Here is a 15,033-nt window from a genome sequence, read left to right as displayed (position 1 = left end):
AATCGATGTTCGTTCTAGGATTATGTTAGTTGTTAAAGTCGTTGCATACAGTTCAATGAACAGTAAGTATTAGTCCCATTCATTTATTTGATAAAGCAACTTTAATGTAATTATAATATGTAATTGGATTGAATTTAACAGTTGTGTAATGTCTCTATTAAATTTAAATAAATTAAATTAAAAATAATTCAATTAAAGGGCTACAAGGTGTGTGTGTGTGTGTGTGTGTGTGTGTGTGTGTGTGTGTGTGTGTGTGTGTGTGTGTGTGTGTATAAGACTTTGGGCAATGAAAAGTGTTCCTGCATATTCAAAAGGTATTCGTAGTATGATACTTACTCAAGTTAAATGTAATCACTACATACAATTGAAAGGTATTAAGACATGACTTATAAACAATCCAATGACGTCATTTATTATACCGTATACGAGGGGATCCTTAGTATGCACTCAACTGTTAAACAATGCCAGAAAAACAATTGTAATGTGATTGAAGGCATGTATTGACGTTAACATTATGTTACATACAACAAATAGTTTCACTGAGATTTTCTGTGAGTACTTTTACTGACATTGCTACTTAAACGACGCTATGATTGATATTGTCACTAACCGTTTTGGATATGTAAATTTAACTACCTTCAAAATGACTAAAAATTAAAATCACTGTCACGTAAAATGACAGAAGACGAGTCTGTTATTTCATTATGGGTTTACACTACGGTCAGTTTCACCAGAAGGATCATCAGGTGTACATGGGCTCGCTGACTGCGTATAGTGCGAGGGTATGTGTACAGACAGGTGGACAGGTGGGTCGTTGACGGCTAGGTGTACATATGTAAATATATATATATATATATATATATATATATATATATATATATATATATATATATATATATATATATATATATATATATATATATATACTTAGTATTCATATATGATATATTCAATATATTCAGCACTTGTTCAGATACATTTTACATTATCATTGTATATTTGGTACTACTAGTCAATTCATGCATCTATAGTGCACCTAGTACCTACTGAGATGTTTTTCTCTATCTGCCTATATTTGTCAATAGTCGATTTGATAACAAGAAAGGAAAGTTGTTTTAAAAAATCAACTTCTGTATCACAATTGCGTTCACCTACGTGCCATTGATTTTGCCGTGCGATGCTCCAGAGGTGTTGATAAACAATACCATCAAATATATTCCAAACTTTTGCAACTTGACAATGATGTAGAAATCTGTGTTCCAGAGATATGTATCACCAAGCACTTCATTACAAACGTAACGTCGCTGCATTGAATCGTTTTCTTCCACAACAATAGCAATATGTTGCCTGGCACAAAACGTGATAGCATTTTGAGTTCTATTAACTTGCGCTCTTTAGTGACTAAAGTCGAAATACATGTTTGGATATACAAATGATTCAATGGAGGTATGCAAATGATTCAATGGAGGTATGCAAATAATGCAAATGATTCAATGAAAGTATGCAAATGATTCAATGAAAGTATGCAAATGATTCAATGGAAGTATGCAAATGATTCAATGGAGGTATGCAAATGATTCAATGGAGGTATGCAAATAATTCAATGAAAGTATGCAAATGATTCAATGGAGGTATGCAAATAATTCAATGAAAGTATGCAAATAATTCAATGGAAGTATGCAAATGATTCAATGGAAGTATGCAAATGATTCAATGGAGGTATGCAAATGATTCAATGGAGGTATGCAAATGATTCAATGGAGGTATGCAAATAATTCAATGAAAGTATGCAAATGATTCAATGGAGGGATGCAAATGAATCAATGAAGGTATGCAAATAATTCAATGAAAGTATGCAAATGATTCAATGGAGGTATGCAAATAATTCAATGAAAGTATGCAAATGATTCAATGGAGGTATGCAAATAATGCAAATGATTCAATGGAGGGATGCAAATGATGCAAATGATTCAATGGAAGTATGCAAATGATTCAATGAAAGTATGCAAATGATTCAATGGAAGTATGCAAATGATTCAATGGAAGTATGCAAATGATTCAATGGAAGTATGCAAATGATTCAATGGAAGTATACAAATGATTCAATGGAAGTATGCAAATAATTCAATGAAAGTATGCAAATGATTCAATGGAGGGATGCAAATGAATCAATGAAGGTATGCAAATGATTCAATGGAAGTATGCAAATGAATCAATGAAGGTATGCAAATAATGCAAATGATTCAATGGAGGGATGCAAATGATGCAAATGATTCAATGGAAGTATGCAAATGATTCAATGAAAGTATGCAAATGATTCAATGGAAGTATGCAAATAATTCAATGAAAGTATGCAAATGATTCAATGGAAGTATGCAAATGATTCAATGGAGGGATGCAAATGAATCAATGAAGGTATACAAATGATTCAATGGAAGTATGCAAATAATTCAATGGAAGTATGCAAATGATTCAATGGAGGGATGCAAATGAATCAATGAAGGTATGCAAATAATTCAATGGAAGTATGCAAATGATTCAATGGAGGGATGCAAATGAATCAATGAAGGTATGCAAATGAGTCAATGGCGGTGTGCAAATGATTCAACCGGAGATGATGGAGGGCTGCACATGATTCAATGGAGAGATGCAAAGGATTCAATGGAGGGATGCAAATGATTCAATACAATTAAATGTTACATCTGCAACTTTTATACAAAAAGCTTATGCCATTGTGTGATTCGTTGTCCTTCATATAATGTACACCATGATATGAAATTTAATAAATTATCTCATATCAGAGTTATGTCATGTATAATTTTCAGTGTGAAGATAAAGTTTTTGTCAGGCTTCCTAATCAATTTGGTGACGCGTCTGTATACCTACCCTGCTGTGACGCGTCTGTATACCCACCCTGCTGTGAACAGTCTGTCAAATACACAAACATGTTGATGGTAAACTCACATTTATACAACCCCTTTCGAAATATTTTCTCGTATATTCAAATTATTAACGGCTTACTCTTATTTTGGGTCAAAGAAATAAGATTAAACATTATTTGTCTTGATGAAAAAAAGTAAAGGAATATTTATAATTAAGGCGCAGAATTATAGAGGGTATTGAACTCTTCTACAGATAGAAATGAAAATATACAAATTACGTAGGCTAGAATGAGATGCTACAGTACACGACACTGGCCAACTAAAACCAACCAATGGTATTGTGATATACATACAGTAGAATACAGTACACGACACTGGCCAACTAAAACCAACCAATGGTATTGTGATATACATACAGTAGAATACAGTACACGACACTGGCCAACTAAAACCAACCAATAGTATTGTGACATACATACAGTAGAATACAGTACACGACACTGGCCAACTAAAACCAACCAATGGTATTGTGACATACATACAGTAGAATACAGTACACGACACTGGCCAACTAAAACCAACCAATGGTATTGTGACATACATACAGTAGAATACAGTACACGACACTGGCCAACTAAAACCAACCAATGGTATTGTGACATACATACAGTAGAATACAGTACACGACACTGGCCAACTAAAACCAACCAATGGTATTGTGACATACATACAGTAGAATACAGTACACGACACTGGCCAACTAAAACCAACCAATGGTATTGTGACATACATACAGTAGAATACAGTACACGACACTGGCCAACTAAAACCAACCAATGGTATTGTGACATACATACAGTAGAATACAGTACACGACACTGGCCAACTAAAACCAACCAATGGTATTGTGACATACATACAGTAGAATACAGTACACGACACTAAAAGCTAACTTAATTGTATTGCCGAATAAAGTAAACCGTTTTTGAAATTTTTGTTCACTGACGACATGTATACTCAAAGAAGACATGTTTACGAGTGCACGGACTATAGACTAGGTTAGTATAGTACTAATTAGGGGTAAGCTTAAAGATGCAAATTGATGCCTTTGTGTATGTTTTAAATGTTATAAAGTGCTTTACTAAGCTATATCTATAGCTAGTGACAAATACACAAACTTTTCAAAAGTGTTAATCGTTATCTACAGTACTATAAAATTCTTGCATGTGTGGTGGATAAACCACAACATAAGGTGCCGACGTCCGTGGAAAACCATTTATTTTATTCCATGTATGTAAATGCACCATAACTTTGGAATTCATGTCTTTCGACTCACAATCACAGAATGTGTATAAACAAGTGGTGAGCTAGGGGGACTTGCTATACACGTAACTCAACGGATTCCGTGGCATTAGTAGGCGGGCTATGTCATTGACCTTTGGCAAATCTCACACCTTTCAATTAAGTTGATACGCTTATCCTGTATGACTTGCAACGTTTGAATTCTGTGTACTATTGAACAGTGGGAAATGTCATCGAAGCAAATCGTTTCAGATCCGACAAATAAATTAAATGAATTTATAATAATCACCTGGTAAAGCAATATGATGACAGCTCTATGCACACTCACGCACATGCGCCATGTGCGCGCGGGTACACATGCCACACACACACACACACACACGCGCGCACACACACACACACGCGCACGCACGCACGCACGCACGCACACACACACACACACATACATACATACATACATACATACATACATACATACATACATACGCTCACTCACAAACAAACAAGCAAACAAACAAACAAACACACACACACACACACACACACACACGCGCACAAACACGCACACATACATATCTGAGAGATACATCTAGAATAAAATGTATGGCTGTGAGAATGCTATCTAGTTCGATATACATGTATACCGTTTCATCTGATGTTAGTGTTTTGGTTTGGTATTTGCCAACTGTTAGCGTAAGCCTTTTCCGAGAATCGTTAAAAGGCAAAAGACAAATGTACCTGCATATTCCGGAAGCATAAGATATTTTCAGAAATATTTTTCTCCACATTTGTCCTGAGACAGTTTTTTTTTCAAAAATTCTCCGCCCCCCCCCCCATATAAGAATGATGGTGTACCCCTAAAGAAAATGATAACTATTATGAGTTGAAAGGATGCAAGTAAGGTGCAATAGTAGTCCAACCAAAGGCATCGTCACAGAATGTACCACTAAGGCTCCCAACGTATGTCACTAACGAATGGAAGATTGGACGGTAAATATAGGTTATACGTGCACCTGATACAAAGGTGAGGATCAGATCATCCGGACATCAATAGATGCTCATGAGAATATGGAAGTAACTTCCTGCACTTGTTTTTGTAAATGCCATATTAAATCGCAGCTCAATATATCTGGGGGGTCAACGCCCCCATTTCGTATTGAAAATGACGTCAAGCTTATGCAAATTAAAGATTCCTTGTGTAAGCTGCCACATTTCCCACGCAAAATTTCGCCGTGTTTTGGCTGTTCACACAATCTTGTGTGCACTTCCTGTGTTTGGTACATGGTATACAGGTGTATATTAGTGTGATGTTTGGTACATGGTATACAGGTGTATATTTGTGTGATGTTTGATACAGGTGTATATTTGTGTGATGTTTGGTACATGGTATACAGGTGTATATTAGTGTGATGTTTGATTGGCACAGAGGAGAAAAGTAGAGTCGGTTTGGTATGTTACATAAGATTGACCGAAAAAGGGGCATTTCGTAATGTAAAAGTTATCACTAATAACGTGCTGGATGTCGGGATGTATGTGTTTACGTGTGTGTCCATCCGCCTTTCATAGTGCCCGTTTTAGTCTGTCTGCCTGATAGGTACTATGTTTAGTCGTCAGTTTGAATTATTGGTTTCAGGATGATCTTGATCCACTGACTATTTTGCAGTTCAGCAATACATATGAGAGGAACTTTTTTTTGTGACAAATAATTTTATTATCCTGATTGTCAGTGCCAATTTGGTTGTGAAGGTAGTAACTTTGTGTTGCAATATCAATAAGAAAGCGCATGTATGTATGTATAAATGTGAGTGAACCGCACTTATACCTTGTGGTGAAATTCTCTGACACCTGCACATTAGACAACACTGATGTACAAAATGCGACTGATTGCAGCCATAGTTTGAAGTATCGCAACTTTTTTATGTATCTTCCATATCTAGGAAATGACAGAAGACAGTACTTATGAACACATGCCATGTTTATTCGGGGGGTTTTCACTTAAAACAAACATGTTTTCAAAACGGTTTCATTACCCGGGCCTTCTGTGACAAATCGAGGTAGAGGGCGCCACCCAAATCGAAAACAAACAAAGAGTGTTGCCTGTGCTGTACTGTGTTGTGCAAGGTTGAAAGGGCTGGAAAACAACTTCCCGGCTGTTTTAATACGCAACAAAGTAAATATGAAAATTGATATAAACGGCGTTACAAATAACTTTCCATCGATGTTCTTGATTTGCCATAAAATTCCCAGCCTGTAATTGAAAAATAGATTCGAATTTTTTATGCCACACACTTCTTCTAATGTTTCACGTGAATGTATCTTACATTGTGTCCGGTGGTAGGCATGTAGTAGAATCAGCCTTAGACTTAGGCATAAAGATGATATATGATATGACAAGTGTTTTATTGCCATGTACATACTGGTACATATAGATTGAAATGTGCCTTGATTTTGATGGGGATGTTTTTACCCATCTTTGCATATGCTACCCCTCCTTGAAAAAAGGGAACCAGAATTTCATGTTAGACCTTGTTAAGGTGTGTGTGGTACAAATTACGAGATATTTAATACGTGATATGCCGCTAGTATATCCATACACCACGTCGTCAAAGTTGAAGGACGAAGAATATAATAAGTTGGTTGTCGTAATCCAAGTCCAAGTTCCATTGTTGACTTGTCCTCGACTTCTATACAAACCAGCTTACGATTGCGAATGCAAGTCAACATTGTAAGAACCGGATAATCTGAATATTCCTAAAGATGGGAAAAGTACTGTTTTACTACCTACTGGAGTGCCCAAGGTCAGCATGGACGCTTTACGCGGAAATTGTCCCCCGAGAAAGTACCGAACCCAAACGCTTTTGTGTGAGATATTCATTTTAGTGCTTTTAAAGTAGGACAAATTCAGATTAAGTGAAGGTTGTACACCAACGATTAGAGTGAAACCGTGCAAGTTAAATTTGATGAGTTTTTTTGTGGAGAATTGAGAGAACCGTAATTACGCCCATGTGATTTGAAGGATTTGTCATAATTGTTATTTGGAGAGTACTACTTTCAGCGTTCAAGGTGTAAAATTGTCGCGACTCTTCTCCCAAAGTTTTTGTTTGGTAACAGACGCTGCGATCTCAATCTGCCGAGATGAGAAATTGATTACAGGCAAAATCATTAAACGTCTTGTTTTTCCCGGAGGTGTTATTTCTTCTTTTCTGTGATAAGCCCAGTTAATGTCAAAAAGAGGATAAAGGCGCCAAGTGCGCAGGTAAGAGGACACTTGTTCGTGTGATGCGATTATCCTTGTCGGGTCAAATGGCGCATCATTGATGTATATTCACTAGCTCCTAAAACAAGAAAGTGTCTGTGAACGCACTTCAACCACAATCCTCCTTACAAACATCACTAATTTATCAGTGATAGTGTACCATGCTGTCGCCAGAAAATACTATCTGTGTATTTACAGAGATAAATAATCGCAAGTCAAGGGAAATTTATCCAATTGCTTTATGAATATTTCTTTCGCTTGGTGGCGTAAACTTGGGACCACACAGAAGCAAAGTTAGCCAAATTCCAAACAAAGCGTCGTACTGCCACGCAACAAAATCGTCTTTACGTAAGCACGTCTCGTGTTCTTTCATACATCGATTTAGCAAATACTCAATATTATGTTTTCTCTTCTTCAATAATAACCGTGAGCTCAGAGTCGATTGTTTATGTCAAAAACTGACTGGGGTATTTTAGATTTGTCACGAAGTAAGGATATTCTATCAGAAATCACGAGAGCGTATTAGGTGGAGCGCACCTGGTTTAGTCAAGTTAGGCCATCTGGTCAACAACGTTGTCGAGTTTCACCACTGAATCGCTTGGAGTAAACTATATATAAACACACAACCACAGTCGGCGGAATAAAAGTGTTTGCAGTGAACGTCTTCGGGCCAGAAAGCTATTTGGTCAATGATAACAGACTGGAGACATGTGTTGTACTTTAGAGGAATGAACAGAGAAAGAGTCCATCGAAAGTGGCGCCTAATGGAGTAAATACCGCTAAACTCACTCCTCGTCCGGATCACAACATTAGATTGCAAAATTGTTAAGTGTTGCAGAGTGACCAGAAATAGTCTATCCGTCACAATTCCTTAAGACGGAGTCACCGACGTTGCCGTATCCCCCACTACTACCGTAACAGTCATCAGTACAGTATCTGTGGAAAAGAAGTCTAAATCCGATACTGTCGACTGGGAAGGCTCTTGCATATTTGTACATCTTCATCGTTACTTTATATCTTCCAACACTCTTCGTCATCACAACCACTATCTAGCATAGTATTATATTGTAAACAACAACAACAACAACGACACCATCTAATCTTCCTGTTGGAAACTTATTCGAATTCGAATTGATTCTTGTGGTATTGTTGAGAGCTCTCAAGTTCACCAGTTAGTGTACATGTTCCCATGGTCAAAGTGTGTGTGTGGTGAAAGCGTTGTAGAAAACGGGAGTTCGAAGATCCAATATTCTCACAGTTGTAGTGTGAGTCAAGTTGTATTTGACCAATGGCCGAGGACTGACGTTCTCGAACGTATTCATTGTGGATATGATACACTTGGATTTACTAACTTTACGGGTGAGGAATGAACATGTTTACCTATAATTGTTCCAAAGATTTTACAACCACAAGTACACATCACAATATTATATGCATCCACCCCACGCTGCGCCAAGACCAATGCCATGTCGCTTGCAATGTAGAATTTCAGCTCTACTTGTGATATGCATGAGAGAGAGAGAGAGAGAGAGAGAGAGAGAGAGAGAGAGAGAGAGAGAGAGAGAGCGTGCGTGCGTGCGTGCGTGCGTGCGTGTGTGTGTGTAAGCTGGTTTGTGTAAGGGGGTGGGGGGGGCGAAATAAATGTTAAATGCGAAAGGGGGACTGCAGTTAAGGGAAACATGGAACGTCTACACTGTCACAAGTGGTCGATTAGTGTTCGATTCATCTTTCCTCGTGCCATGCCATCGTCTACGGAGCTTATTATTCAAGGACATAGGAACTGAATTGTAAACTATCAATAATGTTTTTTCACAGTTTATGTTGTGTATAGTAATTGATCAATCTTGTGCTATTCTTGCAAAACAAAAAGTAATTGATATCACAAAATCAATTTTTTTTCCGCAAAATAATTTCAGTTCGAAGATCCTTTGAAGGTTAATTCCGACGGTACTGACTGCGAAATTGGTGGTTTGAACTAAACACTATACTTATAATTATCGTTACAACCCAGGTCCGGGAGCGGCAAAGGGTTATATTAACATTTACGACGCCTCAACAGGTAACATTTGGAAGGGGTATAAAAGTTCCGTTACGTTCATCATTTTTTATTTTATTTCAAAGCGTATCTTTACATATATACATTGAAGCATGGCATACCAGATCTTATCTCAATAGTGCATAGTCAGTCTATCGGTGATCTGGATAAAGTTTGGTACAGATATCGTCAATTAAAAGGGACAGTCACTGAGTGGATACACGTTTAGAAATGAAAGTGATATCTTTTCGAATGATCTACAACATTCCTGTACTGTGGTCCGATTGAGTGTATTTCTGTGGGAGTCGCAACATCAAGTTTTGTGAGATAGCTTCGGCAGGGCTCGAACTCAGCCGCCACCCCGGGCTCGAACCACACTATTGACTGGTTCCATGTATGTCGATCGTTCGTTCACTTGCTTGCTCGCTCGCTCGCTCGCTCGCTCACTCACTCACTCGCTCGCTCGCTCGCTCGACAATCTAAAGTTCGTTACCCTCCTTAGTTTTGTCATAGTGCCGCAAAGTGCAAAGATCACTCCGTGTTCATTCAACTGGAAAAAGATACTGCCTTTTGCGGCATTGTCTCTAGAGGCTTTGTGTGCGAGCTGTGAGATATACCTGAGTTGCGTCAAGTGCCCTCTTGATTGCGTCATTTCCGCTTCACTGTCTCGGAAAGTCCGATTCCCAGAAAACATCAATATTAAAAGGCCTAATAAAAAAAAATGTGGTTCCAATTACGCTCAATTTTAGAATAGGTAGGGTAAGTAGATTTTAAAATGTTATTTCAATATATATTTTGTCAAATGTGAGTGTCTAGTTCAGGTAGTTACGTTTTCCATTCCTTTCCATATGGTCTCATTATTATTGGTTTTTTCTCATCATATGTACAACCATAAGACATATTGGAAGAACTGTTTTATATTATCTGATGTCAGTTTCACATCCACTATTTCTGGGGAGACTTCACAATTTTCGTGATTTTATTATTTTTTCTCTCGAATATGTGAAAAAAGGTTTAGTGTCGGCAGTGAAAAACTAAGGTGGGGTCGGGTAACCGGAACAAAACATTTTTTTCTTTAGGCCAAATGTAAACGTATCCAGTTTATTTCAACTGGGTTTAATTTCGACAATTTATGATGCAATTTGCTTGGGGGGGGGGGGTATGCGAAAATAAATTTGCTGTCAGTCACGCCAAAACATTCCACGTGACATTTACATGACGGTAACAAGTTATTTTGTGTACACCTTCACCATGCCTTTGCCTCATCTGTAGTCACTTTATTTTATTAAAAACCGTTTCCAGAGAGAAACCAGGTCTTTCTAGACTGTAACAGTACAGATTGCATAACATGTTCGTCTACTTAACTTAGAATTGTCTTCTGCTTCATTTACTTCTTATACACCTCATCAAACTCTTACGGAAGTATTGCGACAGACGAGTATCTTACTTTGGTAGTAATTTTTAAAAATGTGAAGTAAAATCAAATACAAATTCCTCTCTACAAACTATCTTCTGAAGTCATATTTATATCGGAAACACTTTTGTTGTCCTATGGGTAAAAACGAATCTGGCATGCGAGAATGTGTTTTTGGACTATAAATTTATGATATTGGTACTCAGATTCAGAAAATAGTATGACGTTGACGACGTGATGTTGGCGAAAAATTCGTAATTCAGTCTTCTTTTCTACACTTATTGAAAAGTAAGAGCGGTCTACACAATAGTTATAATAATCATTATCATTTCAGTAACAATATATTATATTTAGTTATTAAGAAATTTTTCCTTTTGAAAATTCGCGCAATTTAACGACCAATTTATCAATATTTCTCGTATTTAAGTTGAGCGTTCTGTCGACTCGTAAACATACTGGATATCTTTCAGTCGTAAACAGGCTACGTTTTCAGCTCTACATATACAGTGGTATCGTTGTAAAGAAACTGCTTACAAGATGGTGATGGATTTCACCATGTATGTAGAATAATGGGATGGGATTTTGATTTGTAATGAAACTTGTGAATAAAACATTGCAGATGTGGACGGGTTATCTAGGCTTATAAATATCTTGATGCTACCAGGAATATATATATATATATATATATATATATATATATATATATATATATATATATATATATATATATATATATATATATATATATATGTATATTATATAATATATATGTGTGTGTGTTTGTGTGCGCGCGCGAGTGTGTGCGTATGTATGTATGTATGTATGTATCCACATGTATGTATGTATGTATGTATGTATGTATGTATGTATGTATGTATGTATGTGTGTGTGTATGTATGTATGTGTGTGTGTGTATGTATGTGTGTGTGTGTGTATGTATGTATGTATGTATGTATGTATGTATGTATGTATGTATGTATGGATGGATGGATGGATGGATGGATGGATGGATGTATGGATGGATGGATATAGTATATAGTACAGTTTAAATTGGCTGTGTGGCCGCTGATCCAGAATTTAATGCTTTAGATATCTTGAACAATATGGAACGGTACTTATCAAAATGCAATCCATGCAATGCAATGGTCATCTTTAACTGACTAAGCAGATTTGTCATGATATTAGTTAAAATTGAAAGGAATCACCTCAGTTCCCACCCTCTTACAAAGACACTTAAGAAAAACTGTTTTCAAAAGTAAAATCGTGTTTTTCCATGAACTGTTATTACACTGCCTACAATCCAATCTGCAATTATCACTAGTATTTTTTATAATTGTACTTGACTTCCAATAGCGCAAGCTTGGGGGTGGGGGTGTGGGGGTGCCATCGCGATTCGATCGAGCATTTAGGGTATAACTTCTTGAGGCCGACGGTGACGTAAGTTCACTTTTTTCATTTCTTCGACGACTTATTCAAGGCGATACTTTGAAACCATTAAATTCTTTACCAGTCCGACGTTCTAGTCTGAATTGTGTCTACATTTCAATTTTACTTTACTTGACGACTTTTTAACTGTCACTGAAGAACTTCTCGCCTGATTTTTTTGTCTAAAGAGCTCTCATATCTTTCGTTTGTTTATCATCAATATCCTCAGTATCGTGCTTGCTTTCAAGCAGTGCATATAGTCTTATAGACGCTCAACTGAAATATAACCACAAATGCTGACAAGTGTGTATTACCATAATATATCATATTAACTACTCCTCTCTTTCGTCGACGGTTTACTTTCTATGAAAGTATCAGGAAAGAACCATTCGAACCATTTGAAATATTTGCTGAAGGTAAAATTAACGATAATTGGCTATTTAGGGGCTGTTATATTCCATTGTCCAATCACTAGTACTAATTTAATTAGGTTTGTCGACATTCGGATACTTCCTATCATCGCTGTCCGTATACATGATATACAGATTCACCTATTCAACTACCAGTGTACGAATGCGCACGGCTACTTTTCGACTCGGAAAGTTCGACTTTACTGTATTATCCGACAATATGGTCACTGGCACTAAAGTTGCATGTGCGTCACCGAACGAAATTCACCTGCTGGTCTATTTGTAAATACAATCGTGATGAAAGAACGAACGAATGAATGAATGAATTAATGAAAGAACGAACGAATGAATAAGTTGTGCACTCACACCGTCAAATCTGCTATTGTTTACACGATCTATTAACTCTACATTATCGAGAGTATCTTGAAGTCCATTTGGGTCCTTGTGTGTGTTGTCATTTAACTAAAACAGGCGACTCAGACTGTTTGTTAGATAAGGGGACTGATGAGCTATTGTATGTATCAGTGACGGTGTAGTGACTAATGCTTTTGTGGATAGGAAAAAAAGATTTCCCGCTTGTTGTTACTGTGTAGACAATGTCGTTACTTGTATGATTGTGCATCATGCACTCGTCGTAGCCCTCATGCTCTACCCAAAGTAGTGCAATCGTCGACTTCCGCTCGCTACATTGGTTTCACTCGTTAATATTTCCTGACTATTATAAGGTTATCCCTTCCTTTCCAAAGGCACTGGTCATTCCGCCGGACAGAAACCTTTCTTTGCGAGGCTTTTCAAATCATAAGTTTTCAGTATGATTCCCATCTTCGCATTTCTTTTGTCATACAATGAAAGACGAATAAACAAGAACAGATATTAAAGTGAAAAACAAAACTAGCTCAAAGTTTAAAAGAGTATGTTAATTTTTTGCAATATTTGCACAACGTGGACTTAAATTCGCCTTTTTATTTCCTGTAGCAGAAACTTACGCCGAATCAGGAAATACAGAGTAAATCGTGAACTTTCTATTTATCTGATTTTGTTGTCTTTAGTAAAAAAACACGAAAGCCGAAAATGCGAAAAATAACTAAAAAATGAGAGAGCTTAGCTGACACAATAAAAACGTCGGCAAGAGGTATTTTATTGACACGCCAAATTGATCGAAAAGTGTTGAAATTTACTCGAGTAAAACAAAGTGATTACTATGTATCACGTGATTACTTGCATAGTCTGCAACCTTCACATTTTATCATGTCGGCTACTTATAATTTTTTTAAAGTAAAAACACGCCACAACTCTTGCAGAGCAGCGTCATTTTCCCGCCATAGATCTGGACTAGGCAACACAAGTAAACACGTTGTGGAGTTTGATGTACATGTATCATTTGCAGTGCGAACAGTATGAACACTGATCGATTTCACTTGTCCATAGCACAGCAAGACACCGCAGAAATGCACTGTCAATCAAATCTTTTGAAATGCAGCTTTCTAGTCTGTGGTTGTCTTCAAGTACATTTGACGTGAGAGCACATTGGGTGCGCTTTTCACTGTGACACCCCACTGTACGGCAGGACTGTGTAATGGGCGTGCCAGAATAACGGTAATACGATACACGATGAGACTTGAATAAATTCGGGCCACCCAGGTTGAAAGGGGATGCTTTCCAATGTGACATGTAATTAGAGCCTCCCTTTCTTGAAATATAGACCACATGCTGGGACAGCCTGCATAATGTTGAATGTCTCAATCCCTAGAAATAACACCACAATGCATGCTCACAAAGGGCCCTTTATCTTCGTCAAAGTTTGTGCTCACTGCCAACTTGTACTTCGTTCTTTTCCTACGTAGCCATACGAAAACTTTTTCACTCTCTATGCGTGAAAATTCGCACCCAAACAACTTTTTGCCCCCAAAAGGTATATAACATTGAAATTAAAGCAGCACAAATAAGACCAGTTCATTATTATATTTAATAATATATACAGTTCCCCATGGCAACTATTTTAGATGTTGACGAGAGACATTTCCAAATTAAAAAAAAATGGTTATCCTAAAGTTTGATTGTCAGAAACACAAGGGCTGAGGGGCCATGGTGCGTTAGATGGAATAGAAGCCCAAAGAATGGGCCAGAACAAAACCGATCAAATTGGATGTGAAGAGAAAAGATGTTAAGTTTTTGCATAACAAAGTACCCAGTTGACTTTTGCTTTTCTTCGTCGTGCGCCGTAATCTGACATGTCACCGTTGTATGACAAGGGGCGGTGCTCCAATTAGCGATAAAATTTATTTTCAAAACTTCGCAATATTTGTGGT

This window comes from Glandiceps talaboti, chromosome 6 (assembly GCF_964340395.1).
Source record: "Glandiceps talaboti chromosome 6, keGlaTala1.1, whole genome shotgun sequence".
NCBI lineage: Eukaryota > Metazoa > Hemichordata > Enteropneusta > Spengelidae > Glandiceps > Glandiceps talaboti.
Note: the sequence above shows the minus strand (reverse complement) of the source record.